The sequence below is a fragment of the Amblyomma americanum genome, chromosome 4 (assembly GCF_052857255.1).
Source record: "Amblyomma americanum isolate KBUSLIRL-KWMA chromosome 4, ASM5285725v1, whole genome shotgun sequence".
In the NCBI taxonomy this organism is placed as follows: Eukaryota; Metazoa; Arthropoda; class Arachnida; order Ixodida; family Ixodidae; genus Amblyomma; species Amblyomma americanum.
In genome coordinates this window covers 80,812,108-80,824,185 of record NC_135500.1, presented here as the reverse complement: position 1 = coordinate 80,824,185, position 12,078 = coordinate 80,812,108, and the positions used below count along the sequence as shown (strand labels likewise).

General features: G+C 43.5%; 1 protein-coding gene across 1 annotated transcript in view; it reads left to right on the top strand.

Annotated features, from left to right (window-relative positions):
- Positions 1 to 12,078, top strand: part of LOC144129609 (uncharacterized) — an 85,981-nt gene that overhangs the window by 43,976 nt on the left and 29,927 nt on the right. The gene's annotated exons all lie outside the window — the stretch shown is intronic.

Below are 12,078 nucleotides of genomic sequence, written 5' to 3'. Positions count from 1 at the left end.
CAATTGTTGGTCGCAAAGCTGAGACTGAAATCGTTTCGCTAACTGCAGCTGGGCTGGAGACACAGACGAGAGCCTTGAAGTGCTGTAAAGACATGGGAAGCGAGAAACGAACACCGGGAGCCGAGTGTGTTGCGAGACATGAATAGCTTCAGTGTCAAAGGTACGTGAAAAGGCTGAAGAGAAGAATAGCGAGTTAACCAGGGCCGCAACGAGAAACGGAAGAAAAATTGGCCTCAGGCAATGTAGGGTTCTTCCCAAGCAAACATGTTAATAGAAATAGAAAGACGGTAAGGAAACATGAAGAGGAAAAAAAGCGCAACATAACTCCACACGTGTGTGACAGAAACAGGCCTGCACCTTCTCCTTGTCCTTAGCCTCACATACCTTTCACTTGTTCTGCCAAAAACGGGATCGGAAAAGGCAAAACCCAAGGGCCTTAGAAAGACCATTTTCTGTCGTTGGGAAGTTAGATCGAAGAGCGTGGCGGTCAAGCCTGCGATTTCGAAGCTTGAAATGTTTTTTGAATGTCTTTAGCTATTCATTTTTTCCACACACTGTCAGCGAATATAATTGACCTCCACAAAAAATTGCTGAATGTCACAGTGAAACCTTTTTTCGGGATTTGTTGTCAGATGTGTAGCTGCTTGCGCGGTGCATTCGTTTAATTTGCTCGTTCATTCCGTTCATTTTTCTTTCTTTGTTTGTTATCGTGGCGCCATTCTGTTCTTTTCTCGTTTTTTTTTTTTACACAACGGCCTCTCGCCAACAATATGTATTTTCCCCCTGTAATGGTGCCTTCGGGCGCTGGAGGTATTTCAAATAAATAAATAAATAACTAAAATAAATAAATAAACTCAACCAACCACCATTCATGGTTCAAGTATTGAGTTAACCTTAGCAAATAATATCTCTACAGTTAGAAATTAAAATCTCTGTATATCATACTTGTCATAAAACAGTCGCGAATGCCGTTGCGAAGTAATAAAGGGTACAGTTCTGCACATTTCTGTACATTCCTCTTGTCTCTGGTTTCTCTCTTTGTAGAGCCACGTTTGTGAATTTTAAAGTGACGGCCCAATGGGTCATTGGGCGTCGCTTTTCATTTTCGCTGTCTAACCATCTTCACAGCCTAAATTGGAGCCACAATTTTTTTTAAGGTAACTGGCACCATGAGAGTGTTTCTTCGCTTACCAGCATAGCGTCCGCCCCTTGATCTAAGTCATCATGAGAAACGACCAATGATATATGACCCAACGAAGCAACAACGAGCACAGCAGAGCATTTTCATTTACCGGGCGGTGATAGCACAGTGCCTGGAAAAAGTTTTCATACGGGGCTAGATTGTTTGAATGTAAAATGTTCGAAATGCGCTGGAGTACAGAAGGTGAAACAACGAGACGAAGTAAAAGTTAAACGCAATAAAAGAACAAGCATCAAAGCTGCGAGAAGTGGTATACATGCTTTTACTTGTCAATTAAAAAGATAAGGTTTGAAAAATCAAAGGCCAGAAAACTCAAACTCAGAACTCAAAAGCATATAAAATCCCCAACGCCCAAAACAAAGAAAAAAGTATAAACCACCCTATCATATTAATTTGCAAGTGATGCGTATCTTTATCGAGTAGCACGCGTGACAAGCTGTAAATGCATTACTGTCCGTTCTAGTGGACAGCCTTTATACTAAACGCTGTAGGAAAATATTTCTTCCAGCTTATCGAATTTAGGCCAGATTAGGAGATACATTGCCGAATGCCTTCGAGGGCATTATGCTTCAGTGAAGTGGACAAGTATGAGCAACCTCGCCCTTGCAACGTCTCAAGTGCAGTTTTAGTGAAGTACCGACAAGTACAAGCCTTACATTTTTGGTTTTCAGTCTTTCAACGTTTCGTTTTCCATCTTTCCATTTATTCAAAGGAGGTCCTCCCATATTGGGCGATTGTGATGACGCTTTATTTTTATTTTTCTTCATTACTCCATTTGTACAGTTTTTGTCGAAAATATACAGCCGAAGGGTTTACTTCCAAGTTGTGTAGCCGGGCTCTTAAATACATCTAACAGTCGTAAGCTTAGGAGTGTTGACGATTTAAGTTCCTTCCACCTTCATGTGATTAGGGTCACGGAGTATGCGAGTGGAGCCACGCTGGAGGGCTCTGAAGCGGACCCCTTGGGCTGTACACTTTTCGTGAAGACAGTACGTGCTAGCTTCTTGATTTCAGTTTTACTCCTGGCTCGGGTTTCCACGCCCTGTCTTCATACTTAACTTCATCTTTTGTCCTCATTTCCGTCTGTTTCGTTCTCTGCATTATATGTGAGTTTCGGTGCTCGTTAAAATACAGCTTACTGCTCAATTGGTCCGTTCCATTTTCTCTTCATGTGCCCTCTTTGTGGTGGTTTAGAGTGCGCGCTTGCTGAGCTGAATATTTGGCAATGCTCTTGAAATGGGTAGGAAAGTAGGCGCTCTCGAGAGATTCCCTCCATCCCTCCTCATTCCAACCTTAACTTGTGGACCACATGAGGCAGCTTCGCGTGCCCCATGCAGGCAGGCTCTCGAGAGCCTGTATCACTGCAGAAGGAGGAAGAGGAAAAGAAGACAAGGAGTGAAAAAAAGCATGGAAGCTGAGTGAGACAAGAAACCAGTTTGCTCTCCAGGGCTAAGAGGAGGAATGCTGGGACATAAAGCTGAATGAGAAAGGGGAATTAAGAGGATGCCGAAGTCGTAAGTAATAAGCGTGCGGCAAAGTCATAGTTTATCATGAAGACTCAACGCTTTCTAGAAACTTAGCTGTGCTTTGCTAGGTCTTCACCACCGACGATAGCCATGGTCACTAGGCTTAGAGAGCGTGCATATATCAAGAGGCTCCAGCGTACGGCATAGAGGCTGCCTTTCGGCCCTGGATGCAGGTCATGAACAAAGAGTGTGGGTTATGGTCTCATTCTACCTGCAGAGAGCGTATGTGGGGCTATCAGCTATACCGATAACAAAAACGTTGAGGTTTTTGAATATGACACCAAGGCATAGATTACCCAGAAAAGTAGCTTCACGTTGTAATATGTATGGTGCAAGTCGGTGCTACAGCTTAGGGTCCAGGAATTGTAGACGCCTGTTAGAAACGTTGCTAGAATTATACAAGGCAAGCGTGATCTCCCGTGCGAGTGGTCAAATAAATGCCCACAGCTTCGACTCTCCAAATTTGGATCCACACTCTGTCTTCATAATGACGGCAGTTCATGCGGCCTCATCTGCCCGGTGATTGCTTGCAATGTCGCTGTGTCCTGGTTACCATTGGTAATCAATAGAGGGGTCTGTATTGACAGCAGTGATGGCGCTCTCGCATTACTTTAACCAGTTGTCTGCGATGTTCAATGTGGCAGTGTGGTACCGATATCGCTATGACAACTTTCTCGTGGCAAAGGACTAGTACTCTGGGGTCTGTATGAACGGGGTTCCTATGAATTCATTTTTCCTAGCGAGTGCGGCAAACTGACAAAAATATCTTTCTGCCTTTCGTAACAACAGTGTTTCTTGTCATATAGCAGAATACCGGTCATCACGCAAAGGCGGCTTATGCACTGCACCTATGACAGGTGACGGTGTGGTACTACTCGGAGCGCGGAAGTTACAAAGGAAAGCAGCCGTTAAGGCAAGTTCAAGCCAGAAAATTCTGCAAAAATGTTTGTTGTCAAGATATAAAACATCCTCTTATCTTTTCTTAGTGGGCTCAGATGGGATTATTGTACTAAATTTGTGTGTATTTCAATTTAGTAGACATCGTACCTTCCGATTTTCTTCTCTTCCCATATCCGCGTATGATTAAAAACTGTCCAGGGATGCGTTATTACTATTTATGCTATTAAAGTGTAAGGCTTATTACGAGTATTTCCCCGGGGAATACATCATTCAAACTGAAGCCAGGAGACATCGTAACTATTGCAGAAAAATTAAAACACAAAGAAACGAAAATGACGGAAAGAACAAAAGTTACTGCTGTAGGTTAATTTTACTTGTCATAACATTTTACGAAGCTCGCCGCTTATTTTTGTTTGTGCTCAGATTTTTAGGCACCCGTAATTTTCGTGTTGAATGACTAGCTTGCGTCGCAATCTGCTCATGTAAATTGACGAGGGGGTGATGATACTGAAATTCAATAAAAAGAACCAGCATAGACCGAAAGGCAGAGCAGCCAAGCAAGTAACCGCGCTATTATTATGATTATTAAAGTCCTGTAATGCTTATTTCCGATTCTCTTTTAAGAAACACTAACGATATGCAGAACTGAGATACATTTGCTTGTTATTTAAAATTTCCGTTTTGCTTTCGTCTGTGACATGCACCACTGTTCATTTTATTCTACATTAGTCTCTATTGTATTTCAGTATTTCGTTTGCGCTTGTATTTTGATGAATTGTATCGTTTTTCTATTATTTCTGTCACTGGCATGTGCACATTTTTGCGAAGGAGAAATCATTGTTCATGCCCGTGTGCTAAGCTCTAAGCTGAGAGCGGCATTATTGTAAATTAGATAAATAAATATACAAATTTAACTAAAGCGCTCCGGGTACACAAATCTTACTATACATACATTACTGACAAGGCACACCCGCTGTCTCGTCTCGCTGAAGGTTGTGCCCTTCCTTGCGGAGCAATGCGCAGGTATCGAAATCATATGAGCACGCCGACTGCTCGTCCCACGTGAACACACGTCGGGAAAGGAAGCGCCACAAGGTGCTTGCATTGCTCTCTTCGCAGGGAATCGATCGCCTCCCAGGCTCACTGGGATAGATCAGAGCGCGTATGCCCCAAGCGAAGTTGTTTCGACCCGTGCCCTGACGGCGCCCCTGCGTTCTTTCTACGTGCTCCCGATCCGAAATGGTTCCCGGCTATCTTCAGACATTCTGGTCACGGAAGAAGTGCCAAGACGCAGCTTTTCACAGGAAGACCAGTTATGCTAAAGAGGCTTCATGGAAGCCAGCGAATGTGCCTTACGCCGGATATATAGCTGAAATCGGCCTAAAAATTCTCACCATAAATATTTCATTTTCACCGTCTAATCCCAAAGGCATATGTTGTAGTGGAGAGTGCCGGATTAATTTCGTCCGGATGCCGCTTTCTAACGCCACCGAAATCTCGGCATACGCCCGGGTTTCATTTTCCTTTTCCATCGAAATGTAGGCCCCTCGGCTTAGACTGAACGCCCGAACCAATCAGCAGCAGTAGAAAGCCTGCCCTCTTAGTCTCGGTGAGCTCAACAATTTCATGAATTGACGCACAGATTCCTTACTCCGCATGTGGTCGAACTAATATGTGAGTACTTAAAGCAGCTGATGCCACTTACATGCCAGCTAAAGTCAACTATGTAGCCCTGATAAAAAAAAAAAAATCCACTGTTACTATTCTGCTAATATTCTGTACCAGCAAGTGTGATCTTTTCGACGCCTGCCAACTGCTTCCCGGAGCACGTCCCTTATTCGCATCAAGTCGAAGAAGAAAGATAGCGCACGATTCGTGAAATAGGGAGATGATGTGAAAACCAAAGATGAGGAGGATTACCACAAGAAATTAGCGGCTGGTTTGCTGACATGGGGCGAAGGAGAGGGAGATAAACGGGAAAGGAGAAATAATGTAGACTTAGGAATGAATAGATTCACGAAAAAAGTAGAGCTTTCGTGCTTGAGAAAGTGGCTGACTATCCCGGAGACTCATCGCCCACTATACACGTAAGAGCGCTAGACATGCCTTCAAATCTGACGATCGCTCCTGCCACCTTCCAATAACCCTCCTCCCCTTCAGCGGCCGGGAATCAAAGTGGGCCAGTGCATACCAGTGATCGTATTTCGGCATTGCCTGGAGAGCAGAGCACAGAGTGATTGTTAAATCAAGAGTTGAGTTGAGTTGAGTGGTTGTAAACTACCGGTGGGATTAGCCTTGCAGTTGCTGCCGGCAATTGCTCCACCGTAGCGACACTTAAATAGAAATCACAGAAACACTGTCCGCAAAAACCCAAATAGACACTCCTGAGGTCACCATGTGGAGGCCAAATCCGTGTCCTGCAGGTAAAGTAGAAGAAGGCGAGAAGCATCCCTTCTACTCGACTGGCTCCCGCGCGGGAAAATAATGTCCTGAAGAGAACTGTGAGGAACTCCTGCCTTCTTGAGGGATCCGAATAACACAGCCCGTTCCGCGTTGTACAAAGTACCGCAAAAGAGGTAATGTTCTATGTCACCACACACACCACCAATTCCTCACAGCCAACCGTGATTTCCATTGTGCGATAATTTTGGGAACATCTTTCGACTGAATTGGCAGATTGCTTTAGATGTAACCACAAGCATATGTTTCCTAGGAGTCAATTACCGCTCTGAAGGTGCGTCACTATTCACTTTTTTGTGTGCTGGTATCGCGAAGTGTTCTCGACCCCTAAGCGCATTGCTCTCTGGGTATAACATTAAAGTTAAAGAAATTCCAACCGACCTACGAGTTGTCAATAGAAAAAATCGGAATAATTCATAAAGAATCACACTGAGGCTAGGGCAAAAGATTCCAAACATCTACTTACCTAAACGCGGAAAGCGCACTCACTTTGAACGTTCTATTTTCTCACAGCGAGAAAGTGACTTGTAATAAAACGGATAGGCGTACACGCATTCTACCAAATATCTCCCAATGGAAGGTTTCAGTGCCGTTCCTGGCGTCTGCTTTGCTTACAGCGTGTCCAAACTAGTGCTTGCTCTCAAGCATAGAAAATAGGAAGGGCTTCTAGCGCAGTTTTTAAGAAGAGCACGAGCAATCAGATAAGCACATTCTAGAACGCATGCTTGTGCAACATAAACTTACTAAGATGACAAATTGTGGTGGTGGATCTAAGGGGCACTCGCGTGAGCCTTACATTGAAGTTCAGCATGTGTCACATACGCTTAACAAAGTATCAAACCTCTACTACTGGTCCAGAAGGCGAGTGAAGGCCAAAGTATCGCCTACCACTGGGCTCCTCTGACAATCTGGTGCGACAGTTCATCGCGATATTGTTCATGGGCCACGGGCATGCGCCATAATACTCCATCCAGTTATGACTCAGCCGCATGCTTGCACTCGTTTAGTCTATCGTAGTGAAAAAATAAAATGTTATAGACCATAGAGCAAATTTTAGCACGTGTAATAAATGCACCTCCTATAGTAGTAGCTCATCGTTTTACATAAGGACGCGCGTAATATGCCAGTAAATAGGATGTGTTTGTTCACGATGTGAGCTCGATAAACAATGTGAACTGTTAGATATTATCCATATGGTAACATACAAGCACCTCACACTGAGTGAGGTGAGAATTAACAAAAGAAAATCACACAGCCAAAGGTATCTGTTTTTCGGTTTCTGCGTGAGAACTGGCGATGAAAACGACGACATGCAATAATTTGTTCATTACATCAACCATTTCACCAGTTGGGTCTGCCTGTGTCCTTTGCAGTTGTTCTTTCCATTGGCGCTTCTTTGCTTGGACAAAGGGACAGGAGTGTGCGCTCTTCTGTGCAAAGTTTACTTCAAGAAAGGCAGCGACTTCCATTATAATTTCTTTTCATCTCGCTCTCAGTCAGTACGGAATTGAAACATTAGAGGCTTTGTATACGATTGTGCACATAAAGCGGTTGTCCCGTCTTCGATCTCCAAGTTAACAGGATCCCTGTCTTTGCCCGACCGACCGACCGACCGACCGACCGACCGACCGACCGACCGACCGACCGACCGACCGACCGACCGACCGACCGACCGACCGACCGACCGACCGACCGACCGACCGACCGACCGACCGACCGACCGACCGACCGACCGACCGACCGACCGACCGACCGACCGACCGACCGACCGACCGACCGAACGACCGACCGACCGACCGACCGACAGACCGACCGACCGACCGACCGACCGACCGAGGAAGCAAACAAGCAATCAAGCAACATCATCCTCACAGAAATATTCTCGTGGTTTGCTTTGATTTAAGCATTTAACGTCCCAAAGTGACTCAGGCTATGAGGAACGCCGTAATGGAGGGCTCCGGATAATTTCGACCACATCGGGTCTTTTAATTAGCCCCAACATCGCACAGTATGCGGGTATCTATCATTTCGCTTCCATAGAAATGTGAACACCGGGGCAGGAATCGAACCCGCGTCTTTCGGGCCAGCAGCTCAGTAGCTTAACCAAGGAGCCTGCAGCGGCTAAAACATTTTCATGTCGCAGATGCTTGTGTGCATAAAATTCTGCAGAAAGTACAATAACAAGCTCACAGAATCGTTCCCAAGGGCGAGTGAAAATCATTTGCGCAAAATGCGCTATATTTCAGGAGTTGTACTTACTACAGAACGATGTCTGCACGAACTGGATCTGTATTTCTGTTAGCGAGCGAAGTGGAGCGGTTATATTACCCGGCGACATTGATAATGTAACGGGAACGGAACGAGCGTACACGCCTGGGAACGAGACAAGTAAAAACCAGCGTTTATTTTCAACAGAGATTTCCTATATAGTAATCCAGGAGAGAGGGGAATGTGAAGGGGAGTTGGGGAGGCAGAAAGAAAACTTCACGCTTGCGCAGTGTGTAGCCCGCACTATGACACAGTGGCCGATACAACAGAACATTTAGGGCGAAAAAGGATCCAAAAGAGATACGAGTTTAAAGAACCCTCCATACAAGCTTGCGAGGTAAGCGTCTATATTCAAAATACAACGATCACCGGCAAAGTGCTTGGAAAGTCATGGCTCCACATGACCTGCCATAAAGGTGTCAGCCCCACACTGGATGGCCTTAGTTAACGAAATTAAGGCAATAAGGAAAGCCACGGCAAGAGCGTTCCCAATAAAGCTTTGATATTCGCGAGTGAACAAGGACACACAAAAGATGTTGCTCATGTGAACACGCATGCAACTTAGGAGCTCTGAGTAGTTGTTTCTCTAAAGAAACTCCAACAAACTGGTATAAAATTCTTCACAGCTTCACCAAGGGAAGCAGTCAACTTCGCTTACTAAGGAATGCGCCTAATCGGCGGCACCAACCGTTCCTTGCAGGGGATCAAACAATGCGCTCGCTTAGAGGGCACTTGGGAATCTCTATGAGAAGGCCAAATGGGCCGAGTTTTATTGATTTTGCAACGCTAGACGCGCAGCGTAAAATGCTTCTCTCGGCTATACCGCTCGCTTATTCGAGCCGGAATTTGACACAGAGATGCCATATCGCTGTCTTGCTTTTTGAATGCTAAATTTATACGATGTGCTTTTCGGATTTGATAGGAATTACAAATCTGCGTCGTCTGCAGCACTGGCAATCGATAACAAGCAGCTTTCGCAGAGTACACATTTAGCGTTGCAACAGTCTGTATTTTAGTTCTTTAGCTTCTTTCTCAAAATTCTCGTTTACGGTCTTCCCCAAGCACGGATCGGATTAGTTTAGAAGGCGGGAAAACATATTGGGTCTCCTGAAAAGTTCGATTTTCTTTTTTCCTCTTGCGGTGGGCGCGGTTCCGTCATAATTCAGGTCGCGGATAAAGTAAATTTGACGATATATTATACTAGAGCATCGCTAAAATCCTGGCATTTTACGATTTGGCGGCACATTATATTTTTACATAAACTTTTACCTGTTGTTACCACTTATTAGCAGGTGCACTGTGCAAACTACAGAAAGTTGTAAAATTTTAAATTTCAGGAATGCGAATTTCATGAGTGGCACAAATTTCACAAAGCGCTAATAAACAAATGGGGCATTGCAGTTCCTCTTTATTCCAATCTGATTACACAAGTGTAAACCCGTTCTTTCTCTTTGAAACCTACCTCGTAGTTACTACCAAAAACAGGCCTTAGGACTCCTTAGGAAATGTTTGGATTACACTCTTCAACACGCGTCAATGCGTTAACCTTCGGGCCCAATTGATTGACAACCTGCACATCAATCTTAAACTCGAGATAAAATGTACTGCTTTAAATTTAAGTGAAGTGCATATGTCGCCATGTCGCGGTGATCTGCGTTAACTTTTTTTGCAGTCAAAAACGTTTCGTATTCCAAAAAAGAACATTTCTGATATGTCATGTTTATCCGATTGCTCCCTCTGTGTTCTATTTAACAGTGTACTTTTGTGCCATCTCGCTGTTCTATGCTTTGTCACAATCTCACCTCTTAGGCACTGTCGCCTGTCTAGGCAGCCAAAAAGAATAAACTTTATCGTTCACTAAAGAAAGCCAGCAGTGCAAATGCGTTGTTTTAAAATGTGCTCAGCGAAGACGCAGACATGGGCGAAGCGAAGTGACACAGCCCGCCGTGCGTCTCTCACGTAATACTGTAATACATTCTACCCCAAGACCCCGAAAAAATTGCCGTACCGACAATGCCAGAAAAAAAAAGCTGTCGAGAAAACATCAAACAAAAAGTTTAGAACACTGAGCATACAGAAAGAAACGAAAAGCATATTTCTACAAAACACAAACAGTACTCATGTTTCTTTTTCATAGCTGCCATTCGAGCTTTCAAGAGGCCCTTGCAGCGCTGCAAATGGTTCTATCAAACGTTTTCAAAAATCGCTTCGACAGAAGAATATATATATATATATATATATATATATATATATATATATATATATATATATATATATATATATATATATATATATATATATATATATATAGGGAGAGAGAGAGAGAGAGTAGACCACCGCAGCCGTGGTCTAGTGGGTTGGGTGCCCGCCTCGGCTGCGGGAGGTGGTTGGCTTGAAACCCACCGCCGGACACCCACCGGTAAAAATGGGTACAAGCGGCCCCCGGCCTGGCGCCCGACTTTCTTTAGGGGTGTTCGCTTCGGAGAAGCTCCGTAAACCCCGCTGCGCCCCTCGCGTTCCAAGCCCCAATTTCGGACAACCTCGCTGCCTGCTAAAGGTGGTACCCATTCGGCCAACGTGGTTCGAGTGAGAAAGTTCAAGATCAATGATCAATGTTCAAACCTTGATGTATCTGCTGCAGTAGCAGCATATATATATATATATATATATATATATATATATATATATATATATATATATATATATATATATATATATATATATATATATATATATATATATATATATATATATATACATATATATATATATATATATATATATATTGCAGCGTAGGAAGAGGTGTTCTGGCTTTCTCACTATGACGCTCTTAAAAGCAACCGCGCAATGGCAACACATCGCGGCCTAAAATGTTTGCATAACGCATAAAAATCCTTTCGAACCTTTAAATAACAAATATTAGTCTCCTGGCCCCTTTTTGAAGTCACTCTGAGCATATTTTGGCTAAATAAATAATACAACCGCTTTCCTTCCGTCCACTAAAAAAGTGAAATACAAGAAAAAAAGAGTGTGGGTAGCTTAAAATTAATATGAGGAGCACATTTGTGCTGCTTCAGACTCAGGACTGAACTCAGGACTGCGGGGCCAGTGAAGAAATTGGGATGTTCGTTTTGATGTATGCACAAAATGCCAAGACGGAAGATACGATCTTTGCACACTGTTTGACCTGTAAATCGATCTAAGTGAAAAAATATTGAAACAGTATTTTGCAATAAAAAAAAAAGCAACTAAGCCGAGTCTGAGTATTATGGTCATGTCGTGTTTGTAATTAATTTTTTTATCACTGCTATTAATCGCACAGGTAACAAATTTCCGAAACACAATTACACTTGTCTGTTTCCGACGGTTGAAATGAAAAAAAAGTAGTTGTCCATAATTTCATTCAGTGTTCTGTTCAATAAAAAATTGTTCGAATAAAATATATAATCAGAACCTTTGTACAAACTTCTTACAGAAGCTCGCGAGGCTTGTGATTTACGTAGCATTAGATGGTAGGTAACTTTTTATATTAAGTCCCCGCAGCCAAGAGTTCGATTGGAGGAAGGAGTCAATCGCGAAGCACTGGCTTCTGATATATATTGTCTTCAAAAAGCCGAAACTTCTACTTCACTGAATTCTTTTCTAACTCGCCACCTCACAGCTCTATTTTCACTTCTGTTCCCGCCAAACGGCAACTAAGAATTGAACATGCAGCAAGGTTCA